The sequence below is a fragment of the Rhinoderma darwinii genome, chromosome 1 (assembly GCF_050947455.1).
Source record: "Rhinoderma darwinii isolate aRhiDar2 chromosome 1, aRhiDar2.hap1, whole genome shotgun sequence".
Lineage (NCBI taxonomy): Eukaryota > Metazoa > Chordata > Amphibia > Anura > Rhinodermatidae > Rhinoderma > Rhinoderma darwinii.
In genome coordinates, this window is record NC_134687.1 from 215,628,035 (window position 1) to 215,651,894 (window position 23,860).

General features: G+C 43.0%; 1 protein-coding gene across 2 annotated transcripts in view; it reads left to right on the plus strand.

The window, feature by feature from the left end:
• The first annotated feature begins 7,768 nt into the window (after positions 1 to 7,768).
• Positions 7,769 to 23,860, plus strand: part of CSGALNACT1 (chondroitin sulfate N-acetylgalactosaminyltransferase 1) — a 395,968-nt gene continuing 379,876 nt past the window's right edge. For both annotated transcript variants that reach the window (XM_075861555.1, XM_075861564.1), the window contains exon 1: positions 7,769 to 8,179. The gene's annotated coding sequence lies outside the window, so the exon portion shown is untranslated. The remainder of the gene's footprint in view (positions 8,180 to 23,860) is intronic.

The window sequence follows — 23,860 nt, forward strand, 5'->3', positions numbered from 1 at the left end:
ATTAGATGGCAGGTGATGCAAAACGTGGCAGGAGGTACCAGGCGTGGCAGATGACACAATACGACTCCAACACTAGAGAGGGCACAGGAACAAATACAGCACGGGATACAGGATGCAGGTAGCAGGGCACGGGAACAAGATATGACTAAGGAACCATTTGCAAGACTAACATAGGAATACAAATAACGCTCAGGCAAGAAGTGAATGGGCAGGTCCCTTTTTATAGTCCAGGGTGACCATGGGCTAATTGGTGATGTTTTACATGTGCGCACGCTGGTCCTGTAAGGCCGGGCGCGAGAGCGCGCACGCACCCTACGGGACACAGCAGAGCAAAGTGACAGTGAGCGCTGGCGTCTCCTAGGAAGGAGATGCCGGCAAGCACTCACAAGTCGATGGCCGCAGCCATCGAGGGGTAAGTCAGAACGATGGTCCGCGGCCGTGGACTTTACAATTGCCCATTAGTTTCAAGAAACACCTCCGATCTCTTTTTAGTTTCCACTTTTCCAATATTGTTTCTTTGTATGCAAAAATTAGCGGGGAAATCCTCGCCCCCTTGATAAGGCACACACCCTTGGTAGGTATGCCCCCACGGTAGGGCACGCTCAAATTTGGCTGGAACACCAATGTGTCCCTGGAAAATATTTTCAATTGTTGGCGACTATGACCATGTACTGTTAATAATACTTGTGTCTTCTTATGTTGCAGAGGGGCCTCTTAAAGAGGCTCTGTCACCACATTATAAGTGCCCTGTCTCCTACATAAGGAGATGGGCGCTGTAATGTAGGTGACAGTAATGCTTTTTATTTAAAAAAACAAACTTCTTTCACAACGTTAGGAGCGATTTTGGTTTCTGCTAATGAGCTTTCTTAATGCCCAAGGGGGTGTATTTTTACTTTCGACCAAGTGGGCATTGTACAGAGGAGTGCATGATGCTGACCAATCGGCATCATGCACTCCTCTCCATTCATTTACACTGCACTAGCGATATAGTTATATCACTATGTGCAGCCTCATACACAAACCCTAACATTACTACAGTGTCCTGATAATGAATACACATGACCATCCAGCCTGGACGTCATGTGTACTCAGAATCCTGACACTTCTGACTCTTTTTTTTGTGAGATTCCGGCAAGTGAAACCAAATCTCGCGAGATTACGGAGCTAAACGAGATTTGGTTTCACTTGCCGGAATCTCACAAAAAAAGAGTCAGAAGTGTCAGGATTCTGAGTACACATGACGTCCAGGCTGGATTTCATGTGTATTCATTATCAGGACACTGTAGTAATGTTAGGGCTTGTGTATGAGGCTGCACATAGCGATATATCTATATCGCTAGTGCAGTGTAAATGAATGGAGAGGAGTGCATGATGCCGATTGGTCAGCGTCATGCACTCCTCTGTACAACGCCCACTTGGTAGAAAGTAAAAATACGCCCCCTTGGGCATTAAGAAAGCTCATTAGCATAAACCAAAATCGCTCCTAACATTGTGAAAATAGATTGTTTTTTTTTAATTAAAAGCATTACTGTCACCTACATTACAGCGCCCATCTCCTTATGTAGGAGATAGGGCACTTATAATGTGGTGACAGAGCCTCTTTAAGCACCAGAGCCTGGGTGTTATTGCTACTTATTAACGCCATATAGCCTTGCCCCTGATCATTTGTAAGTCATGTCCCTGAACATTAAACTAAATTCCAGCACCAAAGTTGTACAGATAAAATCCAACTATTTATTATCACAAATATAAAAAGTCCATAGCAAGCAACCCTGTTAGCTGGGTTTACACATAAGCCCAGTTGACCAGGTTACTTTCAATCGACTTTATATTTGAGATAATAAATCATTCGATTTTATCGGGGTACTCCTTTGTTGCTGGAATTTCCTTTACTTTTACCTTTGTTTACTGGCATTTTGTCTGCAATCCATCTGGGCACAAGCTGACTTTCCTGCCTGGACTGTTGAGCTGACTATACGTGTTGTCCATGGTCCTTAACACTAATGCAAATTGTTGCAAATGTCAGAAAAAGTGTCTTTATATATAATATATTCATTCAGCCAATTATATCCCCTCCAATTACTCCAGAAAATTGTCATAATTGTATTAATAAATCTGCCCTGATGTTGTCTCCAATATATTGTACACCGCATTCCAAATTATTATGCAAATGTTATTTTTCGCTGATTTTCCTAAATAGTCGATGCAAATGACAGTGAGTATAATCTTCAAGCCATCAACCGTTGGAGTATAATGCGAATTTTATTGAACAAATCTCCTAATGATAACAGGTTTTTTTTTAGAAGTAAAAAACTCAAAATGCACTGTTTCACATTATTATGCAAAACAGAGATCAAAACATTTTAAAGGTTGTAAAGAGAACTAAAATGGTAATTTGTTGAATTTGCAGCATCAGGAGGTCATATTTACAGAAATCAAAACCTCTTTCAATCAAAAAAAACGTAACAGGCCAAGTTACATGTTAACATAGGATCCCTTCTTTGATATCACCGTCACAATTCTTGCATCCATTCTGTGTGTAGTCCGGCCTCCTAAGATGACGTTGCAGGCCATGTGACACTGCAACCTGTGATTGGCTGCAGCAGCCACATGGAATGAAACGTCATCCGAGGAGGCCAGACTGCAGGAAGAAGCAGAGCGTTCTGGGTAAGTATGATTTATTTCTTTTTTCCTGAGTTGTGATATTTGCGGCGAAATCATTGCGATTCCGCCGCAAAAGTCGCAGCACTTGACTTTCTATTGCGGGTTTTGCATCACCATTCAATTCAATGGGGAAAACACACAACAAAATATCAACGAAAACGCAGCATAAATTGGCATGCTGTGTATTTAAATTCCACACCGCAGGTCTATTTATTAACGTTTTTTTCCTGCAGTGGGCATGAGATTTTCTAAATCTCATCCACTTTGTTGCTGTAAATGCTGCGGAATTTCCAAACACAATTCCGTTCTGGAAATGACGCAGCGTTTACGTGGGAACCCGGGCCCGGCCTAAAAGTGTGAGAAAAACTGTGATCGGGCAGCTCAAGAACTAAGGAACTGTCAATTGATCTGTCTGTACAAAGAGAGTAGGTTCCAAATGGTTTGAAAAAACGATCACTCTTTCTTGAAGGCGCTCCTGCACTTGCGTGGAAGATTTAGCCGAATCCGCAGTTATGGAAGAGTCTCTCGGTGGGCAGGAAATTTAAATAGCCTTATTGTATAAAAAAGACGTGTGTGACAAACAGCATATGTCTCTATAGTGGTACAGGAAGCTACGCGTTTCGACCTAGGACTAAGGCCTTCAAGACCACGGTATCACCCCAGAGGAGCGCTCTTTGTCTGTTTTCTTTTTTCCCCCCATATTACTGTCAGTACAAAGAGAGTGCAAGAGGAAACTAAACACCGATTACAAGATGATCCATTTCAAGTTTCAAACAATGCTTGAACCTTGAGAAGTGAATAACCAATAGACCTTAGGGATAATAAAGTAAACCTATAGACCAGCAGGGATAAAGCAGACTATAAACTTAAAGGGTTTGTCCGGTGTCAGCAAATTAATGTTATTTTTATTGTATATTTAAAAGTTATACAATTTTTCAATATACTTTCATTTTTAAATCCTCACAGTTTTCCTTTCAGTGTATGATATTCTGTCCATGGTCATGTGATGGACACGCAGGTGCTGGGATCGTTACGAGACACAGCTCTGATACACGTACTGTAACTGTAACGAGCCGAGCACCTGTGTGACCATCACATGACCATGGACAGAATTTTATCCACTAGAAGTAAATAATGAATGTTCCTACTGAATAACAACAAGCAGAGATCTTGAAAAACGTGAGGAATTAATACAGAAAGTATATTGTAAATTTATATGACTTTTAATTTGACAAAAATAACATTAATTTGCAGAAACCGCACAATCCATTTATCCACTGAAGAAATGACGACGACCCCTCGAACCCCAGGGATAATGTAATACATGCCTAGACCAGCAGGAATAATGCATTTAAGGGGGGATTCACACGAACGTGTATTGGGTCCGTGCGGGCCGCATGGTTTTCACGCGCCACGCACAGACCAATACAAGTCTATGGGGCAGTACAGACAGTCCGTGCTTTTTGCGCAGCGTTTGTCCGCTGCGCAAAAAGCGCGACATGCTCAATATCTCCGCGTATCTCGCGCATCACGCACCCATTGAAGTCAATCGGTGCGTGAAAACCACGCAGGTTGCACGGAAGCACTTCCGTGCAAACCGACTGAAACAGCGCACCAGCTGTCAAAAGGATGAATGTAAACAGAAAAGCACCATGTGCTTTTCTGTTTCCAAACATCCAAACGGAGTGTCTTTGAGATGAGCGAACCCGGACAACCGAACCGAACTTCACCGGGTTCGGCCGAACTCGTTTTGGCCGAACCCGGCAAAAAAATTTCCGGTACGCGACGTCAGGAGATAGTCACTGTCCAGGGTGCTGAAAGAGTTAAACTGTTTCAGCACCATGGACAGTGACTTCCGATCCCAATATACATGAACGTGTAAAAAAAAAAAGAAGTTCTGACTTACCGATAACTCCCGGCTTCTTCATCCAGTCTGACCTCCCGGGATGACAATTCAGTCCAAGTGACAGCTCCAGCCAATCACAGGCCAAGCACAGGCTGCAGCGGTCACATGGACTGCGGCGTCATCCAGGGAGGTGGGGCCCGATGTCAAGAGAGGCGCGTCACCAAGAACACGTCACCAAGGCAACGGCCGGGAGGGAAGTTCTCGGTAAGTACGAACTTTTAACAGGTTTCTCGATATTGTGATCGGCATTCACTGTCGAGGGTGCTGAAAGAGTTACTGCCGATCAGTTAACTCTTTCAGCACCCTGGACAGTGACTGACGTCGAATAGACTCATCTCTATGATGGCGGCTGCGCGAAAATCACGCAGCCGCGCATCATACACGGATGACACACGCAGCTGTCAAGTGGTTTTTGCGCGCGCAAAACGGCGCGTTTTTTGCGCGCGCAAAAACGCAACGTTCGTCTGAATCAGCCCTAACCCTTAGACTACCAGGAATAACCATAAACATTATATATTAAAACATTGGTTTTCCAGATATATTATTAGTTAGAGGACCTATCAGTTCTCCTGACATGTCTGTTTTAGTAAATACATGTATTTCCCATGAAATACATTCAACTGAGCATTTTTTCTTAGAAAACTAGTTCCCTTCCTCTGTTATTCCTCCTAGAAATATATGAATAATTTGACAACTGGGTGTTACCAGTTGGGGCGTGTCCCTACACACTCTGAGGCCTCATTTACACGAGCGTGTGCGTTTTGCGCGCGCAAAAACGCAGCGTTTTGCGTGCGCAAAAGGCACTTGACAGCTCCGTGTGTCATCCGTGTATGATGCGCGGCTGCGTGATTTTCGCGCAGCCGCCATCATAGAGATGAGGCTAGTCGACGTCAGTCACTGTCCATCGTGCTGAAAGAGTTAACTGATCGGCAGTAACTCTTTCAGCACCCTCGACAGTGCATTCCGATCACCATATCGAGTAACCTGTTTAAAAAAAAAGAGGTTCGTACTTACCGAGAACTTCCCGGCCGTTACCTTGGTGGCGTGTCCTTGGTGACGCGCCTCTCTTGACATCTGGCCCCACCTCCCTGGATGACGCGGCAGTCCATGTGACCGCTGCAGCCTGTGCTTGGCTTGTGATTGGCTGCAGCTGTCACTTGGACTGAATTGTCATCCCGGGAGGTCAGACTGGAGGAAGGAGCCGGGAGTTATCGGTAAGTCAGAACTTTTTTTTTTTTTTACACGTTCACGTATATCGGAATCGGAAGTCACTGTCCAGGGTGCTGAACCAGTTTAACTCTTTCAGCACCCTGCACAGTGACTGTCTCCTGCCGGGTTCGGTCAAAACGAGTTCGGTTCGCTCATGTCTAAGACACTCCGTTCGGATGTTTGTAAACAGAAAAGCACGTGGTGCTTTTCTGTTTACATTCAGTTTGACAGCTCTTGCGCGAATCACGCAGTTCGCACGGAAGTGCTTCCGTGCGACCTTCGTGGTTTTCACGCACCAATTGACTTCAATGGGTGCGTGATGCGCGAAAAACGCACGATTATAGAACATGTCGTGAGTTTTACGCAATGCACTCGCGCTGCGCAAAATTCACGCATCGTCTGCACTGCCCCATAGAGTAATATAGGTGCGTACGACATGTGAAAAGCACGCGCGTCGCACGTGCGTATATTACGCTCGTGTAAATGAGGCCTGAGGGTCAGTTCACAGGTTGCGTAAATACTACTGGATTTTCCGCAACTGAATTTGTTGCGGAATATCCGCAGCATAATACAGTAGCAGCAAAATGGATGAGATACAAAAAATCTCATCCACACGCTGCGTAAATGCTGAGCGGAAAAAACGCTCAGAAATTGACATGTGGTGCGAAATTTTATTCCACAGTATGTCAAATGAATTTGCGTAAATGCTGCTTATTTGTTGCGGTTTTCCCCATTGAATTCAAGTTGTTGCATTTTTTTTTTTGCGGCAGGGTCACAGTGATTTCGCCGTAAAAAATAATATTCTCATACTTACCCAGAAGTCTGTATTTCTTCCTCCAGGCTGGCCTTCAGGGATGATGTTTCATCCTATGTGACCGCTGCAGCCAATCACAGGTTGTATCGGCGGTCACATGGGATGAAACGTCATCCCGGGAGGCCGGCCTGGATGACGTGTCATCCCATGTGACCACCGCTGCAGTCAATCACAGGCTGCAGCTGTCACCTGGGATGAAACGTTTTTCGCCCAGAATTCCCTGCGACACACAGGCCGGATATGCTGCGTCCTGTTACGCGGCGTATCCGCCCCATGTGAACTCAGCCTGACACTGTCCAATCAGTGCAAGACTAGTGTAGGAATACGCCTCTTTGACAGGGGGAATGGTAACACCCAGTTGTCAATTTATTTATACATTTCCCATAGTAATAACAGAGGAACGACAACGCAGAGTTCTATCAAAAAGTGCTCCAGAATTGTTTATTGTTATGGGGAATTCAATTATTTGCTAAAACAGCCATCTCAGGAGAAACCACTGGATTTCCAGGAATCTTATTTATTAAACCATTGGACTCCCCATGAAGGGTACACAATTCTAACCACCCGTTTTAGCGCTCTGCTAGTAAAGTGGGGTTCACGGCTTCTTTAAAAAAATGTCTCCAACGTCACCAAACAAAAACACATTAAACATGCAGCTTTTTTCGCAATATTAGATGGATAGAATATTGATATAATTCTATTCATTTATGCATTTACCTCGGTGTCATGTAGAATAAACTACAATACATGAGCAGGAGAATGCGTCACTGCCTAACTATTCAGATTTGCCTTTCAGGATTCTGGGAAAGCTGGGTGACATCTCCTGTAAGACCAGTAAAGGCAGCCATATTGGTTGTCACCCATCTTTGGTCTGAATAAAATGTGATAATAGATTATATTATAACATGGGATGATAACTCAAGGACTTACATTTATTAGTGATTTATTTTTTTGAACATGCTTTTTAACCTATTTTCCTTAACTGCTATTTATCCTACAGTAAATTCTAATGGTTTATTTATTATGCAGGATTTTCCCTATAGCTAATGATAATTACCAAGCTGTGGCGTGTAGTCATAAATATACATTCGGCCAGTAGGTGTCGCTGCTGCCACTTCACACTGACTAGCTGCGGTAGACGGCTCTTCCTGGTGGCATTGTTGCGGCTGGCAGAAGACGCACCATACACAGAGCGCTGCTCGACATTGTGCCCATGCAGCCGGGGGTGGCATGTGACTCCCACCTTTGCTTATTGTCCTTTGACAAGGCGGGAGGGCAGGTTGTGCAGTAATTGCTGTTTAGTCTAGTGGCTCAGGGAGTGTTTTCATTACTCCTCTCACTTGCTGAGCTTGTTCATCGAGTTAGTAGGACAGAAGAGGAAAGTTTACCGACGAGGTTGCCAGTCATCGTGTTTAATAGGCAGGCGATCACAGTGTGGATTATATAAAGCTCTGATATAACGCCGATCTGTCTTGTGCATTGGATTAGTAACCGATCTACCTGCGACAAGATCGCACGGATGTACTGACGACAACTTGTTACGATGATGAACTTTACAGGAACTGGCACCTAACTTCAGACTAGAGGTAAACTGCTTTCTCATTTTCTAATATTCTGTCATGAATGGATGCTTCTCTTCCATGCTTTGCCACTGGTCCGTGTGCCAGTCTAGCTGATACCAGGAAAGAAATGCCATCATTCTATTGATTAAGACGTCAATGAATGGAGTTCTGATATCATTACATGGCAAATGACTGCGTTATTCCTGAGAATTCAGCTTCTTATCAAACCACCCTGCTAATTCAATACTGGTTAACTGTTTAGTTAGTACCTTAGCTCCTGGCAATGAATGAAAATGACCATGGCTGATAATATTTATTACATCAATGTTACCAAACTGTTTAGATGCGATCAACCGGAACCTACAAAGATCGGTAATCGGAGTTGGGACATTTATTTCGTAATCTGATGAATCGCGATAATAATTCACTGCGATTGAGTGAACCCATTGGGAATTTTTTTAAAATGATCAAGTGCAAATAGATAATGTCTGTAGCGATCTCAAGGAAAACCTCTATCAGTTGGCAGTAGTAATGTGGCACAAAGTTGCACCAATGCTGCGCCACAAGAATCAAATGTTAATAAGGCCTCCTTCACACACACAATTTTTTTGGGCAATTCAAACTTCATCTGAAAAAGCTTCTAAAAATGGCAGCGTTATTAAAATGTAACATGTTTATAAGGCGTTTCTGGTGGTGTTTTTGGTGGCGTTTTTTAGTTGATGTAATTTTGTACATGCTTTTTCTCCGGCGTTTTTGAAGTCCTATGGAAAAGCCTATTGGAAAAGACGCCTGAACAAAAGTCATACCCAGAGCATGCTGCGTTTAGAAAAAAGGCCACTGACTATAAAATTGCTTCAAAAACGCCACGATACTATAGATTACTATAGACTTTAATGTCACAAAAAAACGCTACGAAAAACGCACAAATGCAGCAAAACATTGTGTAGAATCCGTCCTTAGGCCACAATCACACACACAGTTTTGCGGCAGTTTTTTGAGCCAAAGCCAGAAGTGGATTGATAAGGAAGGAAACGTATAAAAGAAAGACTGATGTATCTCCTATCTATTGTGTTCACTCCTGTGTGTTTGGCTAAAAAAAAGCTGAGCCAAAAACTGCATCAAAAGTCTGTGTGTGATCCTGGCCTCAAAGCGACCCTCCGCTCCCGCGACAACATTTTAAATATGACGGGTATATGGACATATATCCCGCTGTAGCCAATTTGAGATAACACATAAGGGACGCCAAAGTGTCTGATCCACGACAGAGAAGCACAACTAGAGGGCACCAGGTAATATAACTTCATATACCCAATCACATGTATAATTTTGTCCTAGGACCGCAGGATCGCTTTAAAGAGGCTCTGTCACCACATTATAAGTGGCCTATCTCCTACATAAGGAGATGGGCGCTGTAATGTAGGTGACAGTAACGCTTTTTATTTAGAAAAACAATCTATTTTATACCACTTTATGAGCGATTTTTAGCTTTATGCTAATGAATTTCTTAATGCCCAAGTGGGCGTGTTTTTACTTTAGACCAAGTGGGCGTTGTACAGAGGAGTGCATGACTCTGACCAATCGGCATCATGCACTCCTCTCCATTCATTTACACTGCACTAGCGATATAGATATATCGCTATGTGCAGCCTCATACACACACACACTAACATTACTACAGTGTCCTGATAATGAATACACATGAACTCCAGCCTGGACGTCATGTGTACTCAGAATCCTGACACTTCTGACTCTTTTTTGTGAGATTCCAGCAAGGCAGGCGTAATCTCGTTTGAAATGACAGGTTACATCGTAATCTCGCGAGATTACACTTGCCTTGCTGGAATCTCACAGAAAAGATTCAGAAGTGTCAGGATTCTGAATAAACATCACGTCCAGGCTGGTAGTGATGTATATTCATTATCAGGACACTACAGTAATGTTAGTGTTTGTGTATGTGGCTGCACATAGTGATATATCTATATCGCTAGTGCAGTGTAAATGAAGGGAGAGGAGTGCAAGACGCTGATTGGTCAGCGTCATGCACTCCTCTGTACAACGCCCACTTGGTCTAAAGTAAAAATACACCCCCTTGGGCATTAAGAAACTCATTAGCATAAAGCTAAAAATCGGTCATATTGTGGTTTAAAATAGATTGTTTTTCTAAATAAAAAGCATTACGGTCACCTACATTACAGCGCCGATCTCCTTATGTAGGAGACAGGGCACTTATAATGTGGTGACAGAGCCTCTTTAAAGTGGTTTTAAAACATGGCGTTCTTTTTAAAGAAACATTAGTAGGAAGTTGTCTAGGTAAATATAGTTTTTACTTAATTTATCCTGCCGGTCCCCTACCTCCCATCTAATACACCAAAATGTGCTCCACCAACAATACACTGTACAACACTGGTCACTGATGGCAATGTTCCGCATGTGAAATTCAGGGGCCAGTGTCTGCTGACAATGGCACATGTAACTGAAATTATATGGGCACTTCCTGGCAAGCAAAATTAGGGAGCCTGAAATACACCAGAAAAGGTGATGTAATGCAGTTGTAGTTGACGTGCTTGTTCACTTAGGTCTGTATTATACACTAATATATTTGCAATGCCCAAATTGTAACATTTATACGTACAACTAGCAGAGGCAATAATCCTATGAGAACGGCATTCACAAACCTGTAGAATAATAGCCAGGCACCTGCTGAGAGCGGAGCAGGTTCATGGCACCTGTGGGTGTACATTACAGCACAGCACAGTATAGGCTATACTAGTACTCTGTAGATTTCCATCCAGTTCCCACAATAGTAATCTCACAAGAAGGACTCTGCTGATGTATTTCAGACTATCTGAGACTCCCTTCAGACAATGCAATATCATTTTGCCAGTTTCCTTTCCACGTTTAGGCCGGTTTTGCACAGTGTTCTGATGGCGTTTTTCATTGCATTTTTTGGGGTGAAAAACGCTGTGACTAGTTTAAAGTTTACAGTGAAATATGAGAATGCCTGCAAACATAGCGTTTTGGTTTTTGGAGTTTTTGTAGCGTTTTTGGGGTGAATGGCGGTTTTAGCCCAAAAAAACAGCATACATTGAGTACCATAATGAAACTGCGGAATTAAGATGCAATTTTTGTGCAACAGTTTTTATGATTCAGTAGTGGTGCATTCTGGTTCACACGACCTATTTTCAGACGTAAAGGAGGCGTTTTACGCATCGAATTACGTCCGAAAAAATGGCTCCAATACGTCGGCAAACATCTGCCTATTACTTTCAATGGGCTTTACGATGTACTGTGCAGACGAGCTGTCATTTTACGCGTCGTCAAAAGACAGCGCGTAAAATTACAGCCTCGTCAAAAGAAGTGCAGGACACTTCTTGGGACGTAATTGGAGCCGTTTTTCATTGACTCCAATGAAGAACAGCTCCAAATTACGGCCGTAAAAGACGCCCCGCAAAACGCGAGTACGAGCAATTACGTCTGAAATTCAGGAGCTGTTTTCTCATGAAAACAGCTCCGTAATTTCAGACGTAATTGCAGTTATCGTGTGAACATACCCTTATGTTGCACCTCTAAAAATGTCACACCTTATTGTTTTTAATTCTGTACATTTTACTCAGCGCATATGGGTCTGGTCTCATGCCCCCTTCAGTTATTTTTTTCAGTGTGCTGTCCGTTTTTTTTAACAGATAGCACACTGACACATTCATTTGTATTGGGCCATGCACACTTCTGTTGTTTTAACGGTACTGTGTGGCAGTTCCGACAAAAATAGGACAGGTCCTACTCCTGTCCGTTTTTGACGGAACAGTCTCATTCATTTGGTCTGTTGAAACAACGGACTGCACACAGAAGCCATCCGTGTGCGGTCCATGTTTCACGGATCCGTCATTCCGTACGACGGGCAACGGAAGGCCTTTTATCCTGACTAAATAATTTCAATGTATTTATCATATTAATAGAATCCAATCAGAGATACAGAATGCCTGAGGGGGAACAACAATCCTAAATACTGCCACATGTATCAGTCATCAGGAGAAGTTACAGTTTGTGTTCAGTTTGGATTGATTTGTTTTTGTTTTCTTGACTTTGCTACAATATTTTTCCTGAATTCAGGATCAGTATTCTGCAGGTATAATGCACTTTTCTCAATTCATATTTCACATTTCTGACCTATAATAATGAATGTATAATTAACCCCTTAATGACCACCCATACGCCTTTTCACGGCTGTCATTAAAGGTACTTATGGCGCAGCGCTGCCTTTTCACGGCAATGTGCTATATGTGTCAGGCTGTCTAGAGACAACCGGGCGTCTGCTTGAAAGGACGGTATCAGAGTCACCTCCGATCCCCGGCCATTTAAACCCTTAGGATGGGTTCACACAACCTAATTTCACGCGTAAACGAGGCGTATTATGCCTCGATTTACGCCTGAAAATAGGGCTACAATACGTCGGCAAACATCTGCCCATTCATTTGAATGGGTTTGCCGACGTACTGTGCCGACGACCTGTAATTTACGCGTCGTCGTTTGACAGCTGTCAAACGACGACGCATAAATTGACTGCCTCGGCAAAGAAGTGCAGGGCACTTCTTTGCAACGTAATTTGAGCCATTCTTCATTGAACTCAATGAAGAGCAGCTCAAGATTACGAGCGTCACAGACGCCTCGCATAATACGAGGAGGAGCTTTTACGGCTGAAACGAGGCAGCTGTTTTCTCCTGAAAACAGTCTGTCATTTCAGCCGTAAAAGCCAGCTAGCGTGTGCACATACCCTCAGGGTATGTTCACACGGCCTATCTTCGCCCGTTTTTCGGGCCGTATACGGCCGAAAACTCGGAAGCAGAACGCATACAAACATCTGCCCATTGATTTCAATGGGAAAAACGGCGTTCAGTTCCGACCGGCCGTTTTTTTACGGGGCCCGTTTTGAAAAACGGCCGCGAAAAAGAAGTGCAGGTCACTTCCTGAGCCGTTTTTGGAGCCGTTTTTCATAGACTCTATAGAAAAGAGCTCCAAAAACGTCCGTAAAATACGCAGCGAAAATCGCGAGTGTCTTAAAAAACGTCTGAAAATCAGGACCTGTTTTCGCTTGAAAACAGCTACGTATTTTCAGACATATTTTGCTAAGTGTGTGAACATACCCTTAGGGTATGTGCACACACAAGATTGAAAACGTCAGAACATACAGAGCTGTTTTCAAGTGAAAACAGGTCCTGATTTTCAGCCTTTTTTTTAGCAACTCGCGTTTTTCACAGCCATTTTTGAAGCTGTTTTTCTATAGACATGCACTTCTTTTTCGCGGGCGTTTTTTTACGCGGCCGTTTTGAAAAACAGCTCCGTAAAAACGCCCCATTGGAACAGAACGCCGTATTTCCCATTGAAATCAATGGGTAGATGTTTGTAGGTGTTCTGCTTCCGGTTTTTGGGACGTTTACGGCCTGAAACGGCTGAAAACACTACTTGTGCACGTACCCTAAAAGCGATCGAACGATCACATAGTGAAGCCCCATAGTGGGACAAAAAAAAAAAAGTTAAAAATGCTTTAACCCCTTAGTGACCAGCCCATTTTAGGCCCTAATGACCAAGCTATTTTATTCGTTTTTCTATAGTCGCATTCAAAGAGCTATAACTTTTTTATTTTTTCGTCTACATAGCTGTATGAGGACTTGTTTTTTGCGGGATTAGTTGAGCTTTTTAATAGCACCATTTTTGGGTACATATAATTTTTATATTAACTTTTATTAACTCTTTTGGGGGGGATTATAAAAAAAACCTGAAATTCCGCCATTGTTCTATGCGTTTTTAAATTGGCGCCGTTCACTATGCGATGTAAATAACATGTTACCTTTATTCTATGGGTCGGTACGATTACGGCGATACCACATATGTGGAGGTTTTTTTATGTTTTACGACTTTTGCACAATAAAAACACTTTTGAACTAAAATTATTTGTTTTTGCATCGTCGCTTTCCAAGAGCCGTAATTTTTTTATTTTTCCATCAATGTAGTGATTTTTTGGGCTTGTTTTCTGCGGGACAAGACGTAGTTTTGATTGGTACTGTTTTGGGGTGCATGGGACTTATTGATTCATTTTTATTATGACTTTTTTGTGGGGCAATGGAAAAAAAATGCAATTTCGCCATGGTTTTTTGCGTTTTTTTTTTTACGGTGTTCACTTTGCGGTTTAAATTACATATTAACTTTATTAATGGAGTCATTACGGTCGCGGCGATACCACATATGTGTACTTTTTTTTTTTTTTTTTACACTTTTACTAAATAAAACCACTTTTTATGGAAAAAAATGGTTTTATTTATTTTTTTACTGTACTTTTTATTAATAATCTTTATTTCACTTTGATGACTGATTTTATTAGTCCCACTAGGGGACTTTACTGTGCGATGTTCCGATCGCTGCTATAATGCTCTGGTATACTTCGTATACCAGAGCATTCTTGCCTGTCAGTGTAAATCTGACAGGCAATCTGTTAGGACGTGCCTCCGGCGCGTCCTAACAGGAATATGTCCAGGGCAGACCTGGGGGCTTTTATCAAGCCCCCGGCTGCCATGACACCCCATCGGAGACCCGCGATTTCATTCGCGGGCCGCCGATGGGTGACAGAGGGAGCGCACTCCCTCTGTAAACAAAGTTAAATGCCGCGGTCGCTATTGACGGCGCCATTTAACGGGTTAAACGGCCGCGATCGAAGTAAACTTCGATCGCGGGCGTTGGAGCAGGAGCTCAGCTGTCATCAGACAGCAGAGCCCCGGCTCCAGCCTGCACGGGGGACCCGTGCAGGACTTAGACTAGGCTGACGTGAAAAGGCGTCAGCCTAGCCTAAAGCCCATTAGTGACCGACGTAAAAAGGCGTATTAGTGGTCACTAAGGGGTTAATAAAGTTAAAATAAATGAAAAATCCTGAGAAAATGCAAAGCCAATTTTTTACCGTTACAAAATGCTCTATTATGAAAAAAAACTAAAATAATTAAAAAACGACACATAATTCGTATCGCTGCGTCCGTAACGACCGGAACTATAAAACTATTAATTTAACCCACACGGTGAACGCTGCAAAAATTTTAATAAAAAGCAATGCCAGAATTGCTGTTTTCTTTTCATTCTGCCTTCCAAACAATGCATTAAAAAGCGATCAAAAAGTTTTTTGTACCCCAAAATGGTACCAATAAAAACTACAAGTTGTACCGAAACCCAAATTATTCCTCATATGCCTACGTTGGCAGAATAATCAAAAGTTATGGCTCTTAGAATATGTCAACTCATACTTTAAAAAAAAAAAGTTGTGTTATTTATACCACGCAATAAACGGCGTAAATTTAGGACGCTAAAAAGTATGGTGAAATTTCTACGTTTTTTTCCCTGTACCCCCCCCCCAAAAAAAAGTTAATAAAACAATCAATAAATTATACAGTATGTACCCCAAAATGGTGCCATAAAAAATATGACTTGTCCTGCAAAAAACAAGCCCTCACACAACTATATTTACAGGAAAAGGAAAAAAGTTATGGCTTATTAAATGCAAAGATCAAGAAAAACATAACGCTACAGAATTCTGTGCAGAAATTGCGCAGCGTTTATGGTAGCAGTAAAGTGGATGAGATTTAGTAAATCTCATGCCCACGCTGCAGAAAAAGAATGCAGTATGAGGGTATGTGCACACGTAGTGTTTTCAGGTGTATTTCGGGGCGTTGACACCTCGAAAAACGCCTGAAGAAACGGAAGCAGAACGCCTACAAACATCTGCCCATTGATTTCAATGGGAAATACGGCGTTCTGTTCTGACGGGGCGTATTTTTACACCTCATAAAAAAAATGGTGCGTAAAAAGACGCCTGCGAAAAATAAGTGCATGTCACTTCTTGAGCCGTTTTTCATTGACTCTATAGAAAAACGGCTCCAAAAACGTCCGTGAAAAACGCAAGTGGCTTAAAAACGTCTGAAAATCAGGAGCTGTATTCCCTTAATAAATTGACCTGTGGTGCAGAATTTAATTCCGCAGCATGTCAACTTATGCTGCGTTTTTGTTGATTTTCTGTTGCAGGTTTTCCTCATTGAATTCAATGGGGATCCAAAACCCGCAACAGAAAGCCCAGTGTTTTGACTTTTGCGGCGTAATCTCAGCGATTACCCGCAGCAATCGCAGCTCCGGAAAAAAAATCATACTTACCCAGAACGGCCTCCTTCTTCCTGCAGTCCGGACTCCTGGGATCACGTTTCTCATGGCTTGCAACGTCATCGTAGGAGGCCGGACTACGCTCAGAGAAGATGGAGGGGGTAAGTATGGACTTATTTTTATTTATTTTTTTAAGTGCTGCTTTCCGGAAATTCCACCAGAAAAACCTCAACTGCGGGTTCCAGGACGGATACGCTGCACAGACTTTACGCAGCGCTTCCGACCCGTGCGACCTCGGCCTAATTGTAACGGATTATGATGTGATTTACAGATGCAATAACGCTAGCAACTCCATCATGGTCCGATAAGAGCAGTTTTTCCAATAGACTTTGGTCTACATTTTACCACAGTTTGCTACACTATTCAGGCAGTCCAGAGAAACAGAAACCTGAAGGAACCAAAATAACGCAAGTGTGAATAGGGGCTAAGTGTTCATGCACACGGCAAAGATGTGTGCGCGGAGCCTGTATGGTGGCATATGGTTCTGTACTACTGAGCTGCATGGTGTCTTTTCTTTCAGAAAAATTTGTTGGTATCCATTCTCATTTTTGCCAAAAACGAAAATTGAGGGGAAAGTGTTGCTAAAATACGGCTTTATAAATGGGTCCCTCCTGTTCCCGGACATTAGGACACCTTCCTTACAACAGCTCACAGTAAGGGCTTGTTTATACAGCCGCATTTTTGGTCCACGTTTTGTCCATGTTTGGGAAATAATGGAACAGATCCCAGAGGATAAAATGTGGGCTGAGAATACAACTGTGTGAACCTGTTCTAAGAATATGGGCTTCTCTTAACCGAGCTGAGTGAGACTGTAGCATCAAGTCCATCAATGCATGAAGTTATCTTATGCCTAATTTAAAAAAACGAATATGAAAGAGGTTGTCTGAACTGCTATGATTGAGAAAACAATAAACTTTGCAATCTACAGGGTGGGCCATTTATATGGATACACCTAAATAAAATGGGAATGGTTGGTGATATTAACTTCCTGTTTGTGGCACATTAGTATATGGGAGGGGGGAAACTTTTCAAGCTGGGTGTTGACCATGGCGGCCATTTTGAAGTTGGTCATTTTGTATCCAACTTTAGTTTTTTCAATGGGAAGAGGGTCATGTGACACATCAAACTTATCGAGAATTTCACAAGAAAAACAATGGTGTGCTTGGTTTTAACGTTACTTTATTCTTTCATGAGTTATTTACAAGTTTCTGACGACTTATAAAATGTGTTCAAAGTGCTGCCCATTGTGTTGGATTGTCAATGCAACCCTCTTCTCCCACTCTTCACACACTGATAGCAACACCGCAGAAGAAATGCTAGCACAGGCTTCCAGTATCCGTAGTTTCAGTTGCTGCACATCTCGTATCTTCACAGCATAGACAATTGCCTTCAGATGACCCCAAAGATAAAAATCTAAGGGGGTCAGATCGGGAGGCATTTCTTCTGCGGTGTTGCTATCAGTGTGTGAAGAGTGGGAGAAGAGGGTTGCATTGACAATCCAACACAATGGGCAGCACTTTGAACACATTTTATAAGTGGTCAGAAACTTGTAAATAACTCATGAAAGAATAAAGTAACGTTAAAACCAAGCACACCATTGTTTTTCTTGTGAAATTCTCGATAAGTTTGATGTGTCACATGACCCTCTTCCCATTGAAAAAACTAAAGTTGGTGTTAAGGATCTGCCAGGCACAGCTTCTGTATCCACGCCCATAGGTAATCAGTCTGCACCTGCTTCTATGTCTGTGAGACTGACTCCATCTTCCACCACACAGGATGGCAGGCTTAGGAGTGGGAGAGCCTATCACAGCCTGGCCAGACGGAGCTAGCACCCGCCCTCTGTCTATTTATACCTGCCTTTCCTGTTCCTCCTTGCTTGTGATTCTTCTCTGTTGGTTTCTTGGCCCTGCTGCAGCTTCTTGAACTACTTGTCCCTTCTTCGTATTGACCCTGGCCTACTGACTACTCTTCTGCTCTGCGTTTGGTACCTCGTACACTCCTGGTTTGACTCGGCTCGTTTACTACTCTTGTTGCTCTCTGTGTTTCCGTGGGCAACTGCCCCGTTTCCCTTTGTTCTGTGTTTCCTTGTCTGGTTGTCTGTCGTGCACTTACTGAGTGTAGCGACCGTCGCCCAGTTGTACCCCGTCGCCTAGGGCGGGTCGTTGCAAGTAGGCAGGGACTGAGTGGCGGGTAGATTAGGGCTCACTTGTCTGTTTCCCTATCCCTGTCATTAGAGTTGGATACAAAATGGCCAACTTAAAAATGGCCGCCATGGTCAACACCCAGCTTGAACCATTCCCATTTTATTTAGGTGTATCCATATAAATGGCCCACCCTGTACTTACCTTCAGAGATCTCCCTCTCCCCTCCATGCTGGTCTCCATTGCTCTGAGGCACTGCCAAGGCCTCTTTTATGCTTTGGTCATGTGAAGTTCTCTAGTAGCAGAAGGCAATTTTTATGTTTTCATCCGTAGAGACTTGACATCCGTAGCTGTCTATTGGAGAATGTGGCCATATGAAGTGACTTTGTATAGACTAAATTTCACATAAGCTGCAGAAGAGTTTGAGGGTACGAACACACACGGTGTGTTCAGGGCAGATACGCTGCGTCAAGCGGTGCATGCGCAGCGTTTTCGCCCTCAATACCGCAGGGAATGCCTTCTGAAATCCTGCACCACACTGTGGTGCGTTTTTTCGGGCGTAAATTCCGCTGCTTAAATTATCGCACATACTTACCCCCTCCCTCCTCTGACCGCTGCAGCCTGTTGCGGGTTTACGCACCCCATTGAATTCAATGGGAAAACCCCATAACAGAAGAGTTGCGATTCCGCAGCATTAATTGACATGCAGCGGTTGAAGCAACCGGACCGCAGGTCAATTTATGTGCGGTTTTTTTCAGTGGCATTTTTCCACAGTGTGGGACGAGATTTGTTAAAATCTCACCCACACTGCTGCTACTGTAATACGCTGTGGATTTTCCGCAATTAATCCGTTGTGGAAAATTCGCAGTGTTTACGCTGTGTGTGTGTTTGTACCCTGAGAGTGACGAAGAAGACGCAGAAGAAGATTTCAGAAGACAAGTAAATTGTAAAGTTAAATGTTTATTATCATACTCATGCTTATTGACAGGAGCGTGTCTGAATTCCGTACGCAAAAACTGACCGTTCTTCATCCATGCGAATGTCCGTGTTGTGTCAGTGTGGGTACGGTGTCATCAATTTTTCTCGTACGTTTTTCTCTTCTGCAAGTACTTCCTGGTTATACTTTTTCTCCATTTCTTTAGCAACTAATTAGCGGTAAAAAGATAGCACGCGGTTATTGCTCGTGTGCTGTTTTTTTTTTTTTCATGCACCCATAGACTTTAGTGGGCGGGTCTAGTCCGCAAAAGCAGGTCAGACTAGGGCATGCTGTGAGTTTCTCTCAACGGATGTGTGAACAGTGCCGGACTGACAATCTGGCAAATGCCAGATGGGCTGGTGCCTCCAGTGGGCTGCTCTCTTTCTTTTTCCCAGAAGCTGGCTTAGGGGTCGCCGATCTGTGAGCAGCACTAGCCAATTGGATACAAAAGCACAGTGTTTTTGCAGCGGGTAAACACTGCACTAAAATCGAAGGGTTGTTTTAATTTATGTTTAATTGGGAAAATATTGGATGGTATGTATACTTTCAGAGGCATGACTAATGACTTTACAGACATCATTGACACCAGTATAGGCATAGGTACACTTAGGGTATGTTCACACACACTATTTACGGACGTAATTCGGGCGTTTTAGCCCCGAATTACGTCCGAAAATGCGCCTCAATAGCGTCGGCAAACATCTGCCCATTCATTTGAATGGGTCTTACGATGTTCTGTTCAGACGGTCATTTTTTTTACGCCCCGCTGTCAAAAGGCGGGGCGTAAAAAAGACGCCCGCGTCAAAGAAGTGTCATGTCACTTCTTCAGACGTAAATGGAGCCGTTTTCCATGGACTCCATGGAAAACCAGCTCCAGTTACGTCCGTATTGGACGCGGCGTTCAAGCGCCTGCACATGCCGTTACGGCTGAAATGACGGGGCTGTTTTCTCCTGAAAACAGCCCCGTAATTTCGGCCGTTACGGACGCTGTAGTGTGAACATACCCTTAGGGTATGTTCACACAACTCATTAAAAAAACGTCTGAAAATACGGAGCTGTTTTCAAGGGAAAATAGCTCCTGATTTTCAGGCGTTTTTTAATCAAACTCGCATTTTTCGCAGCGTTTTTAATGGCTGTTTTTAGAGCGTTTTTTCTATAGTCTATGAAAAACGGCTCCAAAAACGACTGAAGAAGTGACATGCACTTCTTTTTCGCTGCCTTTTTTTTTTTACGCGGCCGTTTTGAAAAACTATTACGTCCCGAAAAATGGCTGAAAACACTCCATGTGAACATACCCTCAGAATTCAATCTTACGTATACGTGAGAATGGTTTCTTTTCGGACAGGGGCATTGGTGGCTCAGTACAAAAGCCAGAACCCCTCCTTATGTACTTATTTTAATTCTTCTACAGTGCCGCCCGTGCACAACAGGCCAGAAAGCAGTGGATCAATTGGTGTGCCTGGCTGACGTATACTGAAGTAGTCCAGTGGTCTTACTCAGTAGGACAGATCAATTCATTAAGAAGGTTCAATGCACGTTGTTTCACCGACAACCCCTTTCTTGAATGGAGAGAATTTGTTTTAATCACCAGACAAAGTGAGCGAAGTTTCGGTTCACACTTTAACCATTCTCAAGCAATTAAAAAGTGCAAAGTGCCAGACTTGGGTTTCGTTCATGTGACTCCGTTCATTGGTTCCGCCTGAGCTTTCCGTTAGGGAAACCCATGAACGGAATCCAAACTTAAACAAACGGAAACCATAGGGAAGTCGACTACTGTATTAATTCCGTCAAAACGACGGAACACTTAAACAACGATGACAAATGGAAACTATTTGCACCGGATCTGTCATCGATCGCTGATTCAAGTCCCCTAGGGGCGCTAATAAAATATGTAAAATAAAGTTATTAGTAGTGAAAAAAAATTATTAAAAGTTCAAAAAAAAAAACAACCTTTTCCCATTCTTCCTCTAAAGTGATGTAACAAAAAATATTTAAATAAACAAAATTTGTATCACTGCATCCTTAACCCCTTCTCGACATCCACTGTGTATATACGGCGAACGCCGGGTGGGGGTATATGGAGCGGGCTCACGGGCTGAGCCCGCTCCATAGAGCGAGTGTGTCGGCTGTAACGTAACGTCCCAACGCCCCCCCCCCCGAGGCGAGATCGGGGGGGTGCCGTTGGTTGGCATGACAGCCTGGGGGCCTGACGAATTCCCCCAGGTCCTCCATAAAGTTTTGCCGTTTTTACCATACGGTGAATGCCGTGAAATCAAAACCACCCAAAAGGTTGAGGAATTGCTGTTTTTTTCCTATTCCACCCCAGATATATATATTTTTTTTCTCGTTTCCCACTACATTATATGGTACAAAAATGGTGCTGTGGCAATCTACAACTAGTCCTGCAAAAACAAGCCCTCATACGGCAATATTGCTGGAAAAATAAAAGAGTTATGGCTTTTGGAAGGTTGGGAGGAAAAACCAAAAGTGAAAATCCGAAAAATGGCCACAGAGGGAAGGGGTTAAAAGTCTGAACTATTATAATATGCCATTATTTAAATCGCACGGTGAACTCCGGATAACAAAATTATTATTTTTTTAAAAGTAGTAAAATATAAAAAAAACAATATAAATTTGGTATCACCGTAATCTTATTGAGCCGCAGAATAAAGTTAAGTTGTTGTTTTTACCGCACGATGAAAGCTGTAACAAAAAACTATTTGGGAATCGCAGTTTATTTCCATTTTCAGCCGCAAATAATTTTTTTTCAGTTTTCCGGTACATTATATGGTATTTTACATGGAGCCATTACAAACTGCAACTCCTCCCGCAAAAAATAAGCCCTTACACCACTCTCTTGACGGAAAAATAAAAAAGTTATGGCTCTTGGGCGGCGAGGAGTGAAAAACAAATATGAAAAATAAAAAAATGGCTCAGTTCTTAAGGGGTTAAAGAGGCTCTGTCACCAGATTTTGCAGCCCCTATCTGCTATTGCAGCAGATCGGCGCTGCAATGTAGATTACAGTAACGTTTTTATTTTTAAAAAACGAGCATTTTTGGCCAAGTTATGACCATTTTCGTATTTATGCAAATGAGGCTTGCAAAAGTACAACTGGGCGTGTTGAAAAGTAAAAGTCCAAGTGGGCGTGTATTATGTGCGTACATCGGGGCGTGTTTACTACTTTTACTAGCTGGGCGTTGAGAAGAGAAGTATCATCCACTTCTCTTCAGAACGCCCAGCTTCTGGCAGTGCAGATCTGTGACGACACTCACAGGTCCTGCATCGTGTCGGCACCAGAGGCTACAGTTGATTCTGCAGCAGCATCAGCATTTGCAGGTAAGTAGCTACATCGACTTACCTGCAAACGCCGATGCTGCTGCAGAATCATCTGTAGCCTCTGGTGCCGATGTGTCCTCGCTCGTCTGACACGATGCAGGACCTGTGAGTGACGACACAGCGTGATCTCTCGAGAACACGCTGTGTCTGCATTGCCAGAAGCTGGGCGTTGTGAAGAGAAGTGGATGATACTTCTATACACAACGCCCAGCTAGTAAAAGTAGTAAACACGCCCCGATGTATGCACATAATACACGCCCAGTTGTACTTTTACTTTTCAACACGCCCAGTTGTACTTTTGCAAGCCTCATTTGCATAAATACGAAAATGGTCATAACTTGGCCAAAAATGCTCGTGTTTTAAAAATAAAAACGTTACTGTAATCTACATTGCAGCGCCTATCTGCTGCAATAGCAGATAGGGGTTGCAAAATCTGGTGACAGAGCCTCTTTAAATATACTAATAAGTGGGAGGGCAGAGGCCAGTCCTATATAATAAATTAATCAAACATATATAAGTGAATATATTAAAAACGTACAACGTCGTATCTAGAGATGTATACACCGGCGTCCTGCAGCGATATTTGCACCTGCACAAGATGGCGCCGAAGTCGGAAGTGCGTCACAGGAACGCACAGACCGTAATTTCGGCCGTGCATGCGCAAAATATACGTCATGTCCACGCATGCGCGAAAAATGCAGCTAATCAAAAGACCGCACAGGCAGGAAGAAACATACGGTAGTGCTGGAGTCACAGAGGCGCATGCGCAAAAGATGACACATCGTCTGCGCATGCGCGGAAAGCCGCTATCAAAAACAGAGTTCCCAATGGAAAATAAAAACAGCAATTTTCTCACCATTAGGGGGCCAAACATAACTCTATTAATACATCATACAAAGGGGCTCTAAAAAAATACCTCATCAAAATCCTGAGACTATTTCGAATTTACTGTGGAAACAGCCAAAACTCTCATTGTCGCTCGGATTCTCTCTCATCATGATTACCGTAACTCATCACTAATCGCTATTCCACTAACTAAACTCTCCCCTCTCCAATCTATC